We start from the raw sequence: 23,333 nt of genomic DNA, 5'->3' as shown, positions 1-23,333 counted from the left end.
TCGCATCAAATGAGTATTAGAACTATTGTTAGTACTTCAGGGAATTAACTATCCAACAAATTCCTTTTGGAAGAGGATATTTTTTATTAAAACCTGTAGAGTTTTAAATTAGAAAGTTAAACCGGTCTCAATTATACTGTTTGCTGAAATTTACTTCAACTATCATTCTAGAATTATATTTACGTGGAGATAAATAGTCATTTTGATTACGATATTGACAAGATTTACTCGCTGCTGGCCATAATAAAAATAAAAGCTACGGAAGACCTTCATGCAATTTCAGTATTCATGGTAAGAGACTCGTTCTTGGTATTCTAGAAGTCTGTAATGTGCTTGGCTACGTAGGGGGTAATAGTGCCAACAGTGCACCTGATGCTCATGAGTAAAGACTTATTAACGAATAATCAACATCATAGGGGCAAAAATTTGTTTAACGATACGACGAATGACGTCACCTTCGGGCGTGAGAGATGTGGTTCGCACAAATTGTCCGATACCGCATTCCCGAATCTCAAACTCTTGCTTTCTTCTACTTCGTCTCCTCCTTCGCCTTCTTCTTGCTGTTTTTCACTGAATTGGCCTTATGCTACCACTGGCTCTTGCCCTGGGGCAGCCTGTGCCGACGACCTCTCATCTAGTATGCCTACCTACACGGTTTCGCTCTTATTACTATCTTTCACAGGAACACGTCATGCATTCTTTAATCTCATCTTCCTTCCCTCTTCCTCTCTCTCTCTCTCTCTCTCTATTTTCCTTTTACCTTCTTTTATGGATTTGTGTTTCTTTCGTGTCCATATTATGCTAATACTGCACAGTAGTCTACATATATAAGAGCAATAAGAATACATAACTATATTTCCATTTCTCTGAACAATGAGTCATTCTCGCCTCCCATCGCCTTCGTCAGTCAGACTCGAAGGCTGTTGTCACCAGCAACCACATTATTAGTTTCAATCAATAAGGAAACGACGTTATTTCGAACTTAAGAAGTGAAAAGCGTTAAAATAACAACGGCAACGTTTTACCCACGACCTTAATGAGGTCAAAGGTTATAACAATGGCTTCAATTTTTCCTGTTCTCTTCAATCACCAAAGAAAACGAGGAATCGAATATCTTTCAAGTGACGTTTGATATCTGTAACTAAATAAGATAAATTACCAATTTTTTTTTTTCAATTTTAACCACTAAGTTTCACCATATTTATGACTTGAAATTTTGGTTCTAAATATAAGTTATTTTTACACGTGTAATTGATTTTATTGCATAGGTTATTATGAACTTTTCGTTTGACTGATAAATAGTTATGGGTACACTCATTGATCCTTCAACTCGCAGTTTTAATCTTATGTAGTCCTTATTCGGTTACAGTATTTTTGGGTTGAAAAACAACCCCTGAAAACTGAAAGTATTACTTATTTATTTAGCGGGGAAAAACTATATGTATACTGCAAAATGTGGAACTTGGGCAGTAATACATAAGCATCTCGGCAAATTAGTATTAGAACTATTATTGGTACTTCGAGGAATTATCCAAAATATTTCTTTTGGAAGAGGATATTTATTTATTAAAACCTGTGGAGTTTTAAATTATAACGTAAAACCGATCTCAATATACTGTTTGCTGTAATTTACTTCGACTATCATTCTAGAATTATATTTGCGTCTAGATAAATGGTCATTTTAAATACGAGGCTGACGAGTTTCACTCGCTGCTGGTAATGATAAAAATAAAAGTTACGGAACACCTTCCTGCAATTTCAGTATTCATGATAAAAGAGAATCATTGTAGGGCAGTGATTCTTAAACTTTATATTATCACGCCCCCTCTAAGAGTTGAACCTTCCCTCCACGCCCCCCTTGCAGCTATGAGTAAAATTCCCTCCTAGGTTTAAAGAAAAAAGAAAAAAAAAAAAAAAGAGAAAGAAGGGTTATCGATGGATAGGGAAGGAGGTAAATAATTACAAAACATGATAAGCCTAGGAGAGTAACGTTATAAGGCGATACATTTGATTTTTGTTTTCTTTTATAAACTTCTGGATATTCTGATGGCAGAAATGATAGTAGAAGTGATAGCAATACTGGTAGCAGTAGTGATGATAGTAGTAACTTAATTCTAACGAACAAGAAGATTCTACGGTTAAAAATGATGAGAGAGAGATGATGCCAAACAACCTTTGACCCGCAGAGGGCCACATAATATCGGAGGATGTTGATAACTGTATACTAGTAACTATATATTCCTTGGTTCACTCCAGCGCATCTTAGGAGCCATCCTTATCTTACAGATCAGTACTTTTCTCAAAGATATATATATATATATATATATATATATATATATATATATATATATATACATACATATATATATATATATATATATATATATATATATATATATATATATATATATATATATATATATATATATATATATATATATATATATACTGTTTTGTGCCACTGAATGTAAGCCATTTCTCTTTGCTTAAGTCTAACGAACGGTAGCCTATTTCGTTCCTTCAAACTGGTTTAAGATACCGATGCTACCTACGAGGAAATGCATTTATATGGGTATTGCTTTATTGTTGTTAGTCTTCTCAAGACACAAAACGTACAGGACAACTTACACTGCACAGAAAGATCCAGTTTGTAACAGCGATGTCTTACAAAAAAGGAAGCAACGCCCACGCTAACTTGGATGTTCCTTCAATGAATCATGTCTCGTCTCGTGCTCTAACTCTGTCAGTCCCCATCCCGCCCCCTTCATGGTTCGTGTTCCCCGTCCCCCCCTCCATCAACCCCAACGCCCTCCCGTCCTATGTCACGCCCACCTTCAATTTCGACGGCGATCGCTCGCTTGAACTCGAAATAAGTTGAGTGTATCTTAATTCAACCGGAGAGCAGGAGCGTAGTGTGTGTATGTGTGGTGAGTGAATATATGAGTATGTGCGGTGAGTGAATGTAAGAGTATGTGGTGACTATGAGTGCGCGTGTTTGTAGTGAGTGAACGTGTGTTTGTGTGGTGAGTGAATGTGTAGTGAATGAATTATGTCTGTATGCGGTGAGTGTGTGTGTGTGTGTTTGGTGAGCGTATGTTTGTGTATGTGAAGAAAATTGAGAGCGAGAATTAAAGTGAGGAGTATGAAAAAGTGAGGAGAAATGAAGCGTAACAAGTAGACGGCTTAACTAACATGTTATATTTTTATAGTAATTACATTTTATTAGATATACACATTTTTACATAGAAATCTCATGTACAATATAGTCTTTGCACAGTATATGTAAGCTCTATAAAGGACTACAATATGTGGTTAGCCCACAACATAAAAAAAAAAAAATCAGTTAAGATCATTCGAGAAATTTGCAAACCGTTGGGACTCTCCAAGCGCTATGAGACGTCCTCACTCTCTTTCCATAAGAAATAATACTGTTAAGAGGGGAAAAAGAGGGGGGGGCGGGGTTAAAAATAGCCACTAACAGTAATATCTACAAGGTTTTTCGTTTCAGAAAAAATAAAAAACTGAACGGTATGTAAGCGAGAATTTGAGGATGTTATTTACGATGGATCTTAAATTAGGTATCCTGTTTAGATTGCAGACTTCCCTCGCCGCTGACCCCCTCCCTCCCCCCACCCCGAAACATCACTCCCTCGTCGTGTCACAAATCTAACCCCCTTCCCCTGACCCTTTAAAACTCGACCAGCGAGAGAGAGAGAGAGAGAGAGAGAGAGAGAGAGAGAGAGAGAAGAGAGAGAGAGAGAGAGAGAGCGTAACCAGAAAGTCTGTACCGAATGTTACCGAATCCTATCTTGTACAGCCGCCAGACCGGGGCCACCAGATTACATGACAAAAACTTATCGAAATGAAGGAATGAATGAGATTACGTTAAATCCTCTAAGATGAGAAATGAGGTAGAACTTTGGACCAGAATGAAGATATTGTTGCCTATATATATAATATATATATATATATATATATATATATATATATATATATATATATATATAGGCTGAGTGATTCCTTATTCTTACTCAAATTTCGGTGCTGTTTCGTTCAGCCTATTTCATAGTACTATAGTTTGGGTCTGGTTTCAGGAAACCATTTCTCACGAAAATGTTTCCGTGTATTCATATTAACTTGTTAAACGCCGTAACCATCCTTCCTGTGGACACATAACATCCCGTTGCACAAGTAGTAATTGATTTTGGTTGAGAAAATGGCCTCGTTACACTTAACTATAGTACTAAAGAAAGTTACAACAGAGCTGCCACTTTGGATAGTCGCCGAACCGAAATTGAGAAGCTTAAGTTAGGCCTAGAGAATTTACAAAAATCGAATGTGACTTCTATTTCATCAGTCGACAGTCTTATATAATATCTGTGTGCCAGGTTTTCATTAACTGGCTACAGATGGAACGCATTCCAAGAAGACGGTTCAGCCACGAAAATGCGGCTCCATCAAACCAAACAAAACCGGTCAGACAAGTTACCTTGGTCCACGCCGGCGAAACGCAGTTGGCGGCGGTTGCCAAGGTTTCTGAAAGTTTTCAGCAAAATTTCCACATCCAAACAATATTCCAAGCCTCATTTCTAAAGCTAATGTGATATTCATCTTCTGTCAGAGCCTTGTCGACGAAATAGTGCCTCTGAGTAATCGGCAAATGCGTAAATTATTCCAAAGCTAAATGTGTTATCTAGACCTTTACAACCTTGTCCTTCATGCACCCACGTTCACCAACAGTCCCTCAAAGGCATTTTTCATAATAACCGATTTCAAGACATTACATAATGATGACCCCCTTTTATTTATTCCATGCTAAAGGCCGCCTCAGACTCTACTTAATATGATCCATGCATTAGGATATAAAGTGGATTTCGGGCTAAACTTATCTGAAACAAATGCGGGGCTGCCTGGGCGCAAGTGCAGATGACCGTTTCAACTCTCATGGTGCATTGCTCTGCGTGGGGGAGAGGAGGGCATTGAATTAATATGTGAAAAAAATAAAAAAAAATATATATATAAAAAAAGCATTCTGCATACTAACTGGCGACGTGTTAATATGCAAATTAAATTTAGGAGGTGGTGCTAGTGAATATATATGACTGGCACACACTCTCTAACTTACGTCAGCGCTTATAAAAATAAAAATTTGCCGGTTAGCATTCAAAAGGAATTTACCGAGAACCAAGTTTCCCTTTAAATAAACTATGTAAAAACAATAACGTATTGTCAAACAGACGGGTTAAGTTGATTATTTTTAGTCTTAACTGGGTATCGGTTAATACTTCTTCAACAATGTCATCCTACAGTTATGGTATACTTTGAATCTGTCCTCTGATTAATTCAGACAATGAAAAAAAAAAGTATTCCGGAAACACACTGACATTAAAAAGCAGTGTCAAATTACAATGAATGCGGGAGGTGACTGTCGAAACACAAGAAATACAGTGTCTTTTTCAATAAACCAGTGTAAACTGGAAGTACAAAGGAAAGAAAGAAAATTAGTATTAGCCTTGCTTCCGGATGGAGTAAAAAAAGAAACAGAAGTGATGAATACCAAGGCTTTGATTTCATTTCCGTGTCTTCTACAGATAGAGGGCCGTCTATTTTTGCAAAGTTAATATCCCGCTAAATCGGCTACGCTACACCTGCTGCTTGTATCACAGACGGACAATGCGACCAGTAAGACTGGTTTCATAGTTTCCTACCTTTTGTTTTGCTGATATTTTTTTCTCCTGAAAAACAGCGTTCGTGGAGAGGTATCCCTATAGCAAATCTCTTATTATACAAATTCCTGAGCGTTACAACAATTATCCACCATCTTAAATTTGTTTTAAGTTCATCGGCCTATCGAGTGGTAAACCAAATATCCTTTTGCAAGCCAAGTACTTAAACACATCGTCAAAAAAGCAACAAAAATGAAGAAAGAAATGAGAGGCTGTACCACAAGGAAGCAATATTCAGTCTAATCACTATAGAAAATTATTGTATCTATTCTCGTTTTGCAAAGATATTTTCCACTATCTTTAATACGCTGGTTCTTGGTTCTTACTCCTTGTGGCTGAAAATGTCCCAGTGCTTGGCCCTATAGCCTAAATTTCATCAATTCAGGTCTCTTATTGACCGGATATAGCTGGTATATTGCTTCCTAGTGATTCAACTTCGCCTGTCTTTCATCATTTTTGTCGCTTTTGTAGCTTTCTGCTGATGTGTTTAAGTACGGAGCTTGCAAAGGACATTTGGTTTATATATTACCCCATAGGCCTATGAACTTAAGACAAGTCTAAGAATGGATAATTGTTGCTAGGCTCAGGAATTTGCAAAATGAGGGATCATTCCTCAAAGGCATTCCTCACAACCCTCATTCCCTTTGTCCAACAGACGCAGCAATTCCCCTGCCTTCCTCTGTGCTTCCATAGTTTACTGCATGCTTATATGTTATTATTTTCCTTCGTAACATGCAAAGAGCCAAACGGGTTGCAACGAATGCCGTAAATTATATGTATATGTATGTATGTATGTATGTGTATATATATATATATATATATGTGTGTGTGTGTGTGTGTGTGTGTGTTTCTGGATTAAGCAACAAAATTCTATTTACTTTCACAGAACTTTTGAATTATGTTGAGACTTTCTTAGATTTTTTGTCTGTATGCAGATTTTTCTTGATTTTGAGCTATTTCTATAAAAATCCTTGTTGATGTTGAATAATAATAATAATAATATTTTAAGCAATATCCCCGAAATTGACTCCTCCTGATGAGTAATATCGGCGCAATACTCGCCAGTTGTAGTAGCAGAGAGAAAGCTATTGTTAGAGAAATAGAGAAGACTATTTACAAGTTGAATGCAGCTGATGCAGCAATATCTTTCAATAAAACTTGTTTGAAAGAGGGTCTCCTTCCAATAATAATAATAATAATAATAATAATAAAAATAATAAAAATAAAATAAAAATAAAAATAAAAATAAAATAAAAATAAAAAGAATAAAAATAAAAATAAAAATAATAAAAATAAAAATAATAAAAAATAAAAATAAAAATAATAATCATAATAAAAATAATAATAATAAAATAATAATTAATAAAATTAATAAAATAACTATCATCATCATCATCATCATCATCATCATCATCATCATCATCATCATCATCATCATCATCATCATAATCATCATAATCATAATAATCATAATAATCATAATGATCATATAATCATAATAATCATAATATCATAATCATAATCATAATCATAATCATAATCTAATCATCATAATCATCATAACTCATCATAAATTAAATAATCATAATCATCCAATAATCATAATCATCAATAATCTAATCATAATAATCATAATCATAATAAACATCATAATCATAATCAATTCAATAATCATTTAATTCAAAATTTTTTAATATCATACTCATAATAATCAATAATCAATAATCGAATAATAATTCAATAATATAATAATTAAATCTAATAATAATTCAATAATAATAATAATAATAATAAGAATAATATCATTTGTAATAATATAATAATAATAATAATAATAATAATAATAATAATAATAATACTTTTTCGACCGAGAAGTGACCTAGGTCTGCTATCCACTCTCTCTCTCTCTCTCTTCCTTTTCCCTTACTATTATCACTATTATTTACCTTCAAGTTTAATTTTTTTCAAGTGAATGGATATGTGAATTATATATGATGAATATATCTTGTATTGGAACAGATTTAAAACCAATGCTGATGACAGGGATAGTGCTCTACGTATGTTTTTGGAGGTAATAATTCCCATTTACTATTTCAGTCCACACAATTCAATCTGATCGTATATAATGATTTCAGATTCAATCCTCAACCTCTCCAGCACCCGCTGCGAGTGCATAGTTCGATTCCCATTGTCAACAGCAGGCTCGCATTTGGGTTAACGTTCTAATGCAGAGAGAGAGAGAGAGAGAGAGAGAGAGAGAGAGAGAGAGAGAGAGACCTGCATCTTACCTGCCTTTTCAGCAGAACAATTTGAATGTTCGGGAAACACAGAGGAAGAAGGCACGGAATGCTGTCCCCTAGACCTAATTATAATTATAAACTGATTGCATCTCGTGTTTGTATCTCCGCAAAGAATGTAATTGAAAGCAGGAAAATTATCAATTTTGTCTTCAGGTTTCTTATTGAAGTTTTACATCACTGCAAAAATGAACCGACACCTGATAAACTCTTCCCCGAAATTCTCTCTCTTCTCTCTCTCTCTCTCTCTCTCTCTCTCTCTCTCTCTAGTGATATTTCAGCAAAGTTATTCCCTCGGTATTTGGGTTCTATCCTCACCTTTCCGACTGTCTCTTAAACCACGACATAATCTAGTGCAATGGGTTATTATTATTTCTCGTGCACTTCAAGTGTCAGAGAAAGGAGAGGAAAAAAAGCTTGTCACATTGAATATCACTCCTGTCACCACACGGGATTTCGAAAGTCTCTCTCTCTCTCTCTCTCTCTCTCTCTCTCTCTCTCTCTCTCTCTCTCTCTCTCTCTCTCTCTCTCTCTCTCTCTCTCTCTCAATGGGCAGGTAATCACATGATAGCATTAACACCTTTGATCTTTCAGTCTATAGGTAGTTTAAACTAGCCTTCCGTAAACTTAACCATATCGTCGGCCTAGGCATCAGATTACCTAAAAAGTGACTCATCGGCCTAGGAACGTACTTTCACAAACCATCGATCGCCCATCTTCGTTTATTTTCGTAAACAAATAGACTTTCTCAGTTCGTTCATTATGGGACGATGTACAACGCTTTAATTAATAACGTTTAATCGCGGGAATAACGCAACAACACCAGCAGCGTTTAAAGGGATAAATCAGTTAAAGGAAAAATTACGCCGATGGCCCTCTGCTTTGGCAGCGGTTTACAGTGTTTTGGCAACGATGGATTGAACTAATATGTTCACAGGTCGATGTTATTTAACACTTGTCAGTTTTATCACTGTTTGTGCCAGACAGCGTCTCTCTCTCTCTCTCTCTCTCTCTCTCTCTCTCTCTCTCTCTCTCTCTCTCTAAGCGTTCATATCAAGTGGAGAAACCGATGTATACAAAGAAGTGATTCACGTCATTATTCTCTTTTTGGAGTACTGAACCTTTAAACTAATTCTGTATATAAATATTTACTCTGATGTTATTAATTTTCGTCTGATTGTTTGATAATGATCACGCTCTCTCTCACACATACTTATGGATACGCACACTAGATATTCGAACGTGTATATTAAAAAGTTAAGTAATATACAAGCGTGGGAAGTGTCTGACACACCCACCAGATGTTTTGACATTCACCACCATTGATTCTCCCTCATGCATTTTATACGAAGTGTGGCCAATCCACTACACACGCTATAGTGACGTAGAAACCAAATATGTTGACCACGTATCCACGAGAAGTGGGATACAAATGGCGTTCTCGTAGACATTTTAACATTCTCTCAAGTTGGGTTTATTCTTACGTACTTCCTGGATGAACGCGATTGTAGCTTGATTTGTCGAAGCAAAAGAAAAAATTATAATAATAATGATAATGATAATGATAATGATAATGATAATGATGATGATAATGATGATAATGATGATAATGATGATAATAATGATAATGATAATGATAATACATAAAAATGATAATAAAATAAAGACCAGCGCTTCATTATTTATATTGCCCGTATATGTTAGTAGGCCTATTGCCGACTTCTATTGCCCGTATGTATTGGTATAGGCCTACTCTTGACTTCTATTGCCCGAATGTGTTGGTAGGCCTATTGCTGACTTCTCTTGCCATTATGTAATGGTAAGCCTATTGACGACTTCTACAGCCTTTGTGTGTTGGTAAGCCTATTGGGGACTTCTATTGCCTTTATGTGCTGGTAAGCCTATTGCTGACTTCTATTGCCTTCATGTACTGGTAGGCCTCTTGCCTCTGTGTGGTGGTAGGCCTATTGCTAGCTTCTCTTGCCTTTATGTAATGGTAGGTCTATTGTTGACTTCTACAGCCTTTATGTGTTGATAGGCCTATTGCGGACTTCTATTGCCTTTATGTACTAGTAGGAATATTGTCTCTATGTGGTGGTAGGCCTATTGCTAACTTCTCTTGCCATTATGTAATGATAGGCCTATTGATGACTTCAACAGCCTTTATGTGTTGGTAGGCCTATTGCTGACTTCTATTGCTTTTGTGTATTGGTAGGCCTATTGCTGACTTTATTGCCTTTATGTATTGGTAGGCTTATTGCTGACTTCTATTGCCTTAATGTGCTGGTAGGCCTATTGCCTCTGTATTGGTAGGCCTATTGCTGACATCTATTGCCTTTATGTATTAGTAGGCCTATTGCTAACTTCTTATGCCCATATGTATTTGGTAGACCTATCGCTCACTTCTATTGCCTCTATGTGTTGGTAGGCCTATTGCCTTTATGTATTGGTAGGCCTATTGCAGACTTCTAGTGGCTGTATGTACTGGTAGGCCTATTGTCTGACCAGATTTCCGAGACAAAATCCTGGGACATTTTCGGTTCAGAGGTGCAAAAACTTCCAAAATCAAAATATGACGAGTTTTTGTCGTTGAAAAACTAAAACGGGGATCCTGGCCTAAATAGGCTGTGTCTGTCAGTACTGGTACAGTATATCTGTAACCATAAATTTGCAACGGAAATGCCATAACCTAAAAAAAAAATTGTCTTAGAATTGCCTAGAATAATTAGCCTGATAAAAAATAAGCACCAGATTCCGTTCCCAATATAAACTGAAGTAAAGGCCTGGTTACTTTTTAAGATGGATAGGCCTGTGTCAGGTTAGTGTTTTGTTAGTTTAGTTCCCTACTTGATTAAAGCTCAAGACACTGACGCTACTTAGTTTATTATGAGGACTATTAACCAAATGCCCTTCCTATTAACCGTATTTTTTTTTTAATCTTTCATTAGAGAAAATATACATTATTTTACAATTATAACAGTATTACACGCAGAATTTTATCAAAGTTGACTTAATTTTACTTGAATTTAAATTTTTTTTATCATGTACATTTTAATTAACGTCGCTTAGTGGTACTTCAATATTTGCTGTTATTTAAGCTTCTAAATGACCCTACAAACCTACTTGAATTTCTTATATTGAATCTAAATCAAGGAAGGCTATGATTTAATGAATAAAATTATCTGCGGGAGAAACACTGCATGGATGAGAGAGAGAGAGAGAGAGAGAGAGAAGAAGAGAGAGAGGAGAGAGCGTTTTCTTGCATATGGAATAAGCCTACTTTTATGAGTGTCTTAGGAAGATGTATTACTATATAATAGGCTTATTTCTTATGATGATGATAATTTCAGTCAGGAAACAGGGAAAACAATTTTATTACTCGTCACTATATTATACCGAGACTAGTCAGTATCCATGGGACGTATCAACGCACACGTGACACTACTTATTGTTATGGCTTTGTCTTGTGTTGTCTGATGAAGCTCCCAGCTCGTGAGTATCAAGAGACACGTGATGGACGTTTGTGTGTGTGTGTACGTGTGTGTATGCGTGTATGTGTGTACGTGTGTGTATGCGAGTATGTGTGCTGAGAATGGTCTGCCTCTCTAGAATGGCACAAATTTACCTTATTCATTTTTCTCGCGTGTAAAACACTACCTAGTTTAATAAAGTCATACTAGCCTAATAGTACTATTTTGCGGTTCACGCCATTACAAAAGTTCATCGACGTACGAAAATACCAGAATTAAGCCTTATCATTAAGCTTAATTTTCAGCTCGCTATGCAAAAGGTTCAAATAAGCCCATACTATATTACGTAACCATAAAACTGCTCAGCAACAATTCATAGTCACTACGCGGCCGCCAATAACTATCAATCAGCCGCTAACGCCAATAACCACAACCACTTACAACCGACATCAGTATTAAAATTAATGTAACTTAAATACACTGATACGGAACAATTACAAGTCTTACCATGATTTTGCTAAATCCCATTGGTAAATCCAGAGGCACTTTTTTTACACTAGCACATCTAAATATACACAGATTTCCCCTTCTACTTGTGTAATTGTGCCTGGAAAACAAAACAAAAAACAATTTATTGGAAACAAAACAAGGACGATGAACTATTCAAAACATAGCGAAGTATAGTACAAGACTGCCATCTATTGGACAGATGACGAAGCATAAAGGTTTGTGTACCAGAGTTGGTCCCCTGCTGAGCCATTCGGTGAATTGTGTAGTACATGCTAGGGCTAGTATATATTATATATTATATATATATAAATATATTATATATATATATATATATATAATATTTATATAATATATATCTGTATTTATTATATAATATATATAGTAATATATAGATATATATAATATATATATATATATATATCTAAGATATATATGTATATTATATATTATATATATAATACCTAGCCAGATGTACACAATTCACTGAATAGCTCAGAAGGTAATGCCCTTAACGATGAGTTAAGTATGACTTCGTTTATAAGAAGTAGAATGTGCAAAACAAGATTTGTGTTGTTAAAAGCTCTTGGGGACAAATGTATAAAAATTTTACTTCCCAATATGTCCATTCTTTTTTTTTGTAATTAATAATTTCATTTATGTAAAAGTGTAATGTATATACAATATTATGAATTGTAAGGAACTGTAAATGTATATTTTTCCAAATAAAAGTTAAACAAAAAATAGCTCAACAGGGGACCAACTCTTGTAAGCAAACCATTATCTTCGTCATCTATATATATATATATATATATATATATATATATATATATATATATATATGATAGATAGTAGATAGATTAGATAGATAGATAGATAGATAGGGTAGCAATGTACCAATAGGTTTTTGTCATAGGGGAATGAGCCATTGCCGTCTTTATGCTTTGTCATCTGCCCAATAAATGGCAGTCTCGTACAAACCCGTAGCTTTAGTTTGAAGTCTGTATTGCTTGTTTTGTTTATGTTTGTCACGTTTTACAAACAAATAAAAGAAGGGGTAAGTCTGCCTTTGTATGTGTTTGTTTGTAACAAGTGCCTCTGGATTTACCAACATCAGATAGCATCATCTTGGTAAGACTAATGAGTGTTTCAAATCAGTGAATTTCAACCGTTATTTATTTAAATCTTGTCAGTTCTAAGTTGTTTTTGTTGTGCGTTCGTGGTTGGTTGACAGTTAACGTACCCTTTGCTGTTACTGGTGCGTAATCACTCATGCAATTGCAAGCATGTCTGTGTTCGTTAGTTTTTGCGTTAGCGTCACTCGATATTCGCCCGTGTGTCTTGTTTGTCATCCTTTTATTTCTTTCACATTATCCATACTCTCTCTCACTCTCTCTACTCTATCTGTCCGTCTCTCCCCCCCCCTCTCTCTCTCTCTCTCTCTCTCCCTCTGTCCACTCCTTTCTTCCCACTCTCTCCCTGTCTACCAGCCCCCCCAACCCCCATCCTGTGTGTGTTCACCCCCGCCTCTCTCTCTCTCTCTCTCTCTCTCTCTCTCTCTCTCACACGGTTACCCGACACGTGTTTCGCTGCTAAGTAGGCCACGATGCTCCTGGGAATGAGTGTGGATGCGGGCGGGGGGTTAGTTCGGGGGAAAGGGGGGGATACCATTACTCATAGGTGAGCGGGGTCCCTTCGTAGTTTTCTTTGCATTGGTTCCCCTAATCATCAAGGAGCAGCCTTTCCCTTTCAGTTTGCGCATGCGCGCGCTCACGGGTTTTGTGCGTATGTGTGTGAGTGTGAATGTGTGTGTGTGTGGATGGAAGGGACCGTTTCCTACACTCAAAACCGTTACTAGACGCTCAGGGGTATTCAAATCAGTTATAAATATATTTGTTGATTAGATAGATAAATGTTAGGGACAGAGGGAGAGTCATATAGAGGCATTTAATGCCTTTGAATAATATATCTTAGAGTGATTTAATAACTTTTTACATTTCCCCGCCAATAAAATCTGGTGATTAAATCACCTTACCATTGTCCGCCAATAAATCCTGGTGATTAAATCACCCTTCCATTCTCCACCAAAAAAAATCAGGCGATTAAATCATCTTGCAAATCTCCACTGATAAAATCTGGTGATCAAATCACCTTACAAATCTCCACTGATAAAATCTGGTGATCAAATCACCTTACAAATCTCAGCTGATGAAATCTGGTGATTAACATGTCATGCCAATCTCCACCGATAAAATCATGTGAATAAATCATCTTGTAACTCTCCACTGAGGAAATCTGGTGATCAAATCCTCTTGCCAATCTCCACCGATAACATCTGGTGATTAAATCATCTTGCAAATCGCCACTGATAAAATCTGGTGATTAAATCATCTTGCAAATCTCCACTGATAAAATCTGGTTCTTAAAATGTCATGCCAATCTCCACCGATAAAATCTGGTGATCAAATCATCTTGCAAATCTCCACTGATAAAATCTGGTGATTAAAATGTCATGCCAATCTCCACCGATAAAATCGTGATTAAATCATCTTGCAAATCTCCACTGATATAATCTGGTGATATATATATATATATATATATATATATATATATATATATATATATATATATATATATATATATATATATGTATGTATATATATATATATTTATATATAATATATATATATATATATATATATATATAGTATATACCAGACGACGTGCTTAGGATTCTCCCCGCCATTCCTAAACTAGGACAAGAAAAAAACTAAATACGAAGAAGAAGAAGAAAAAAAGCCAGGGTCCTATTCAGGTTAATCTGATACAGAACTTGCCAAGGCTTAGATGGATGTTCTTTCACACGTGTTTTAGTTACTATAAAATGTCCTCTTTTATAATTTGAAAGTTTTCCTCCCCGACGAGTACGCTTTGCGCTTCTTCTTTTTTTCGTAACTGGCAACACCGCATGAGTCACGCACTTCAGATTCCGACTTGCAAAAAGATTTTAGAAAGATTCTTACGCACCGAGAAAGATTCGTTTAAACGCAGAATTTAACGACTCTTCGAGCTGTCTCTGAAAATATTAACGGCAGTAAAGCTCTCTCTCTCTCTCTCTCTCTCTCTCTCTCTCTCTCTCTCTCTCTCTCTCTCTCTCTCTCTCTCTCTTTAGGTGGACCTACTTCCACCCTTTTAAAGTAGTAACTTCAACTACTTGAAAAGGGTGGAAGCTGGTCCACCGAAATATACATATAGTCCTTAGCTTTAAGCCAGAGTGTTTTAATGGACCTTTTATACTTGAGACGTATCCTGTTTTAACAAAAAGAATTTATTTGCATATTAATAAAAGTTCAGAACGTTCAATATCTTTGCGAATCGGTTACAATAAATATAAGTTTGTCAAGTTGCGTCCTAGTGAATACAAGTATTTTTAATATTTGGACATATTTTACGTTTAATCACCTGAGGAGTTTGCTTTGGCATATATAATTGATTAGTCTGTTTTGTGCTTGCGATCATAAATGAAGCGAAATATTATACGTTAGGTGTTTTGTTGGTAAATAACACGTCTAAACAAGTTGCGTTGAAATATGAAATTTGCATATATAGATTTCTCTTGCTAAAATCTTGCAGAGGAATCCCAACAGATTCCAGACTTTCAAAACTGACCTATCTGCAATCGATCTGAATGACGACTTAGCTTTCGTGCTTGGGAAATCTGTTGGCTAGGAATTATTCATGCAAGGAAGCAGGCAGGCAGGCAAGCAGTTTACCATCCTAATTAACCTTAATTAGCCTGGCTAATGCGAAGGCGGCAATTTCAACACCTTCTCCATGGCTGGAATTTCTTCTGGAATTCCTTCCCAAAAGGTGACGTCATTTCCGTGGGCGTAACGGCGGCACGTCGTAATAGTAGTAGGAAGTCGATGTTACGTCAAATATAATCTTCGGTTAAGTAACATTCTAGTGATTTTCCCAGAATGCAGGAAGCAGATTCTGTGTCGTCTGCTTATAGTTGATTTGTGTGGTTGGTCATCTGCTTTGCTTTTAATCTTCCTGTATCTTTCTTTTCTGTTTTTATTCTAAGTCTTCCTCCCATCTTTCCGTTTTGACGAACGATACGTTCTGTGGGAGTTTGAAGAATTTCAGGTCAGTGGCCCCTTTAGTGGGCTTGTTCCTTATGAATAGGGTTCTTCATCTTCTGAATAATAATAATAATAATAATAATAATAATAATTATTATTATTATTATTTTAAGAAATTCACAGTCTCATGAAGAACAAATTGTTAAAAAAATCCACAATTATATATTACATAGAAGTATATTTTTTATATATAATTGCTGATTTTTTTTTAACAAATAATAATATTAATAATTAAGGTGTATTTTCATAGTTTCCTCGCATGCTATTCTTCCCACTTTTCTCTCTTCATTTACGTTTGTTTAAATAAACCCTCTTCTCGGTATTCCCGAAACTCGTACTATTCACCCTCGAGCAGATTTTTTTCGAAAGGAAATGTTTTTTTTTTTTCTACTACGCCATCGGTGACACATTCCTCTAACGTAATATTTATCTAAGGCAGGAAATGCTTTTTTGATAATTGGAATATCTTCTTCTTCTATATTACGACAGAAGTTATGGCGTTTCATATGTTTTCCCTTAACTCAGATGATGAAATATGATTAAGTTCATCTTATTATTCTGCAGCAACGTAGAGAGAGAGAGAGAGATTTACAGTGTGAATCGAACTCAGTCATAAGCAGTTTTGTAATTCGCGTTATCGATACGTTGGTCACAGGATTTTGTCCACATATCTGTTAGGTGCTCTCTCTCTCTCTCTCTCTCTCTCTCTCTCTCTCACACACGTCCATAACAAACACTCGCACATACTAAGTAGAGAGAAAGAGGGAGCGACTGCTTCGCATGCAAAAAAATAAGTCTGTAGAGGGAGTAACAAAGGTGCTGTGCATAAGCGAATGTATAGTGCATTAAGAAATTTACAAAATATTGTGAAATGTATAGTGCACTTAAACTGTACTAGATGTTGATAAATGTATTGTGCATTAAGAAATGTACAAAATATTAAGAAATTTATAGTGCACCAAAACCTGTACTAAATATTAAACGTATTGTGCATTAAGAAATTTACAAAATATTAAGAAATGTACAGTGCGCTAAAAATGTACTAAATAATAAGAAATGTACAAAATATTAAGAAATGTATAGTAGATTAAAAAATGTACTAGATATTAAGAAATGTATAGTGCACTAAAAAATGTACTAAATATTAAGAAATGTATAGCACTAAAACATGCACTAGATATTAATAAATGTATTGTGCATTAAAAAATGTACAAAATATTAAGAAATGTATAGTGCATTAAGAAATGTACAAAATATTAAGAAATGTACAAAACATTAGGAAATGTATAGTGCACCAAGAAATGTACAAGACATTGAGAAATGTATGGTGCATTAAGAAATTTACAAAATATTAAGAAATGTATAGTGCACTAAAAATGTACTAAATATTAAGAAATGTATAGTACTACACTAAGAAATGTGCATAATATTAAGAAAGTTATAGCGCATTAAGTTATGTACAAAATATTAAGAAATTTATAGTACATTAAGAAATGTAAAAAATCATTAAAAATGTATTAACGCATAAACAAATGAAATGCATAGCGCATTAAGAAATGTACAAAACATGAAGACAAAACCAGTCGTTTTCGAAGAATCTAAGTACAGGTGGAGCTAATTCGTAGTGTGACGCCCTTTCAACATATTTGTCATTAAAAAAATTACATCATTTTAGTAATGACGAATTGGATATAACTTATCTACACACCTGTGTCCGTGCCATGTGCGCGCGCACGAGAGACAGCGCAGACCATTTGGACAAACACACACACACGCACAACAAGACAAGGTCTACCTTGTACACACACTCAAATTGAATATTACACACATTTATGTATAAAGGGATATTGGTTTATTTAAACCTTTACGAACGCTATGAAATATATATTCTTCCGTTTCTGTATTTATTTTTTATTTCTGTATGTGACATATTAAAGTTCAAACATACATTGAAGGAAACAACAGCACATGGTATTATAACTTTTATTGTCATATACGTTCTTACGATATTTGTACCCAAAACCACACCCTTAATGTCTGACCTGTTAATCCCTAGACTAGACCAACCAGTACCCATACCCCAGGGTCATAATTCCCACACGATATTGTAAGTATATGTTATTGTTGCTGTTTTAGATTTACCTGGCCTTATGCCAGCACGGGCTATTGCCTCTTGAGCAGCCCGTAACTAAGTCAGTAGTCGCTTGAAGATCCCACAAGGCGAATTCGAGAAATGAAAGAAGGAAGTCTGGGTATTTTTCACCAGAAATTGACGAATATATATATATATATATATATATATATATATATATATATATATATATATATATAAAATTATCACATCACCGTGATTCATATAAATTATTCGAGCTACAAATGTCCTTTAATATCTAATTCGCTCTAACCTCGGAATTAATATATTTTCATATATGTAAACCGAAGGGGAATTTTTTTTAGTTGATAATAATTTCGTCCTCTCGTGGGTGGGTTCGAACCACCGCCCAGCGGGACAGAGAAGAAATCAGGACTTCAGTGACGTTATATATATCGATTCGGCTAACGAAATATTAAAGGACATTTGTATCTCGAATAATATATATATATATTGAGAGAGAGCAACGAAAACATTCGTCGAAACACATCGAACTTCATTATGCCCATATGCCCACAATCCGTTAAAGTACCCACGGACACACACGCTGAGCACATGTGTTTTGGGAGCACCGGCTGAAGAAGCAGCTGTTTTGGCTCCCTGGCACCTCCTGTCCTGTCCTCCAGCAGCAGCCAAGGCACGACAGATGTCTCGCAAAAGCGACAACGAGGCAGTTCACAATATATGTTCGGATTCCCCGAACGCGGAAGTACCTTAGTTATACAGGGGTCGTTTGTATGTCTGGGAGTCATCTAAAATTTTGGCATATCTTCAAATATGTTCCGCGCCCCCAACCCGTGTCCTCAACTTTTCTTTAGTTTTCCTTCTTCTCCTTCTCTTCTTCTTCTTTGTCTTCTTCCTCTTCTTCTTTGTCATCTTTTTCTTCTTCTTCCTCTTCTTCTTCTTCTTCTTCCTCTTCTTCTTCCTCTTTTTCTTCTTTCTCTTCTTCATCTTTTTCTTCTTCTTCTTACTCTTTTTCTTCGTCTTCTTCCTCTTCCTCTTCTTCTTTTTCTTCCTCTTCTTCGCCTTCTTCCTCTTTTTCTTCTTCTTCCTCTTCTTTTTTTCTTCTTCCTATTCTTCTTTTTCTTCCTCTTCCTCTTCTTCTTCTTCCTCTTCCTCTTTTTCTTCTTCTTCTTCTTCTACTTCTTCTTCTTCTTCATGTATTCACAATCGGATTCCGGAACTGAGAAATAAGCAAAAACGTCCAACATTTTATTTTTATCGTCTATATTTCTTTCAATTTTTCTATTTTGCTTTTATTTCTATCTATCCTTCTCTCCTCCGTTTTTATTGGCATTCCCTTTCGTGTACAGAAAACGAACCATTTGTTAAATACTTCAAAAAAAGCTTCAGTTTTTTTTTTTTTTTTTTTTTTACAAGTCAATAGAATGAATCACATTCCTGACTTCATTTTTCGATTTCCGAAGGCCTCTTTGAGTCATGGCGCTCTGACGTTCCTGTCTTCATAGAGTTTTCTTTCTTATTCTACTTTTATAGACGTTTATATATGTGTGTGTGCGCGTGCTTGCGCATGCATTAATAGAACAACGAGCAGCCTTCAACAACAAAGAACACCTGAGTGACCTATATTCTGGGTTGAAGGCAGCGTGATCTGTGTATATATATATATATATATATATATATATATATATATATATATATATATATATATATAGAGAGAGAGAGAGAGAGAGAGAGAATGCATACATATATTTATACATACTATATGCATATTTATATATATATATATATTATATATATATATATATATATATATATATATATATATATAATATATATATTTAGTGAGAGAGAGAGAGATGTGAAAAATATATTTAGCATTTTATAAATATGTGTCTAACTTCCAACAATACATTCAGGAAAGTCCAGCAAACGCAGAGAGAGAGAGAGAGAGAGAAATTTGAAGCAAAGGTAATCCTCTTTCGCAGTCATATTTTGAAAACCAATCTTAATGCGTGCATGTCATCGAGCGCTCACGTCCGTCCGATTTCGCATAAATGACAGAGTCCTATCCTCTTGGCGTCGCATTTTCCCGCTAAGAAAGGCTATTATAATGACGACTGTGGTTTTGCGCACATTCATATGCCGTGTTCTTTGGTTCGACTCTCTCTCTCTCTCTCTTGGTACAACCTGGGTGACTGATTATTAGTTGAGCTGTCAGCTCCCTCAATCCTATATAGAGACTGATTGACTTTGGACCTCTCTACGTCCTTCGGTGTTTCCAGAATCCTCTCGCACCCCCAATTAATCAGCGACTATAAAAAAAATTACCTGCAGAATCAAAAAAAAATAAATTCCTCTCCGGGCTCAAGTAATCAATGACCCAAATTTTATGAGAGAGAGAGAGAAAGAGGAGTCTTGATATTAACTGTAGGTATTAATGCACGGAACAGTTGAGCAAGTAGTAAGGTTTATAAGTTTATATTCTCACCTTTCTCACCAGACGCCAGGTAGGCCTCCAGGCCTGTCAGTCGTCCTGCTTCAGGAACAGTCTCCATTCTTGGCGATCATCATAGAGCCTCATCTCATCAACTTCCCGCAAACTAGAGCCTCTCCTCTCTACTCCTCTCTCTATGTTTTGTAGCCATCTCATTTTTGGTCTTCCTACCGGTCTCCTTCCTTCCGGTGTCCATTCCAAAAACCTTATAGGATATCGCTCCTCCTCCATTCTTTTGGTGTGTCCCAAACCATCTAAGCTGTCTCTCTCCACAAAAATCTAGTATCCTCTCCACTCCCAGTTCTCTTCTAATGTCTTCATTTCGTAGCCTATCTAGTCTTGTTACACCTTTTATGAGTCTTAGGGCTTTCATTTCAGCTGCTTGAAGTTGGCTTCTAGTTCTTGATGTTAATGTCCATGATTCATGGCCATAAGTCAATATTGGTCTTAAAATAGAGAGGTATATTATGGTTTTCACTTTGCGAGGTATATTTCTGTCTTTCATTAGTGGGTAGAGCAGATACAGGTTGTTACTGAATTTCTGTATTCGGGTAGTTGTTTCCAGTTTTGAATCGTTTTGGTCACTAAACTCTACTCCTAAGTATTTGAAATTTCTACACTGTTTCAATGTCTGACCTTCTAATTCTACATCTACGTTACTTGGTGTTCGTGATAAGTGCATGATCTCTGTCTATCTTGTTGATCCGCATTCCATTAGCTGTTAAGATCGCGTTCCAGTTGTTGACGTTTTCTTGGAGAGATTCTGCGCTGAGGGCTATCATTGCATGGTCATCTGCATACATAAGGTTGATGGTCATATCTGCAGCTTCATCCTCACTAGTTCCCTCATACATTTATCTAAGAACAATATAAAAAGAAGTGGCGAAAGGACGCTGCCCTGTCTTACTCCTGATTTTATTTCAAACCAGTCTTCATTCTCTTGATTTGTTTTTACTCTGGATCTGATGTTTTGATAGGTGTTATAAATTGCTCTTATAAGTTTCTCAGGGATTCCATAGTAAGGGTCTTTTAGGGCATCCCATATTTTCATTCTTGGTACTCTATCAAAAGCCTTTCTAGATCTATAAAAGCAATATATCTATCCCTGTCCCATTCCCAGCTCTTCTCAAATATCATCTTGAGGGAGAAAATCATATCAGTTGTCCCTCTTCCTGGTCGAAAACCGTTTTGCCATTCACCCAGCTTTGGTTCAACATATCCTCTCAATCTAGTTTCAAGTATTCTTTCATATACTTTAAAAGCATGTGACATTAGGGATATTCCTCTATAATTGCTGCAATTTGTCTTGTCACCTTTCTTATAGATTGGGCATATTAGATCTCTTCTCCAGTCTTCAGGTGGCATTTGCCCATTCCAGAGTATGTCGATTAGCTCTAGTAGCCAGATGACTCCATCCTCCCCCATGTTTTTAAGGAGCTCTGCAGGTATTGTATCCACTCCATGGAGCCTTACCATTTCTCATCCCCAACCACATCAAATTCTACATGCTCTTCAAGGTCATTGTTTCCGTTGTTTAGTAGTGTTTCAAAAAGTGATGTTTCCATCCTAATTCAATTTCTCGGGGTTCGGTTAAAATTGTCCCATCCATAGGGTCTTTGATTACATAAGAGGGTGGTTGGCTTCCCTTTCTATAGTTTTTGGCAGTGCTATATATGAGTTTTCTGGTACCTTGGAGATCATTTCCCAGATCTTCTCCTATTCTTTTCCCATGTTTCTCTTTTTGTTTGAGCTTTTATTCTTTCCGTTTCTCTCGACGCTTCTTTATAGTTATTGTGATCTTCCAAATTCAAAGTTTTCATCCATTTTCTGAAGAGTTTCATTTTGTTTGCAACAGCGGCCTTTAGTGTGGGGGTCCACCAAGCAGTTTGTTTTTTCCTCCTACCTCGAACTCTTTTCTTTTGCACTGTATTATTAGCAGCACCCACTACAGCCATTCTAAAGTGTCTCCATTTTTCATTTGGGTCATTGCTATCCTGTTGCATTTGTTTAGCTCTACTTATTTCGTTTTGATATCTAACTAAGCACTCCTCTTCTCTCATATTCTCTAAAATAAATCTTTCTCTCACTTGGCTTTTAATTGGTTTGGGTTTTGTCATCTTTAATTTAATTAAGAGAAGCCTGTGATCTGAATCGAATGACACAGAGGGGATGCTTTTTACATCTCTGACCATATTTTTGTTATTTGTTATTGCCATATCAATCATTGATTTTTCAGTATATGCTCCTAAAGCCGAGTTCCATCGGTACCACGTCCACTTGTGGCTGTCTCTATGATTATAGAAAGAGTTCATAATGGACATCTGGTTTAGTATGCAAAAATCAATTATGTTTTCTCCTTCTCTATTTCTGTCTCCAATGCTAAATGGTCCTAATATGCTCTCTATGCCTGTCCTGTCTTGCCCAATATGTCCATTCATATCTCCAATTATTAATGTATTCTCTACATATGGGACAGAATCTTTTACTTCTTGTAGATGTCTGTAGAATTCTTCCTTTTCTTCTTGAGGGCGGCCCTGCTGTGGTGCATACACCTGAATTATGCTGGCTTGAAATGTTC

General features: G+C 36.0%; 1 protein-coding gene across 2 annotated transcripts in view; it reads right to left on the bottom strand.

The window, feature by feature from the left end:
- The window catches only part of LOC135224677 (serine/threonine-protein kinase prpf4B-like), a 282,228-nt gene extending 270,131 nt beyond the window's left edge, over positions 1-12,097 (bottom strand). The window contains exon 1 of one of the 2 annotated variants that reach the window (XM_064263917.1): positions 12,001-12,097. The gene's annotated coding sequence lies outside the window, so the exon portion shown is untranslated. The remainder of the gene's footprint in view (positions 1-12,000) is intronic. The other variant, XM_064263923.1, reaches the window with a different exon arrangement.
- Between the last annotated feature and the right edge of the window lie 11,236 nt (positions 12,098-23,333).

This window comes from Macrobrachium nipponense, chromosome 12, assembly GCF_015104395.2.
Source record: "Macrobrachium nipponense isolate FS-2020 chromosome 12, ASM1510439v2, whole genome shotgun sequence".
Taxonomy (NCBI): domain Eukaryota; kingdom Metazoa; phylum Arthropoda; class Malacostraca; order Decapoda; family Palaemonidae; genus Macrobrachium; species Macrobrachium nipponense.
Note: the sequence above shows the minus strand (reverse complement) of the source record. Positions and strands in the feature narration are given on the sequence as shown.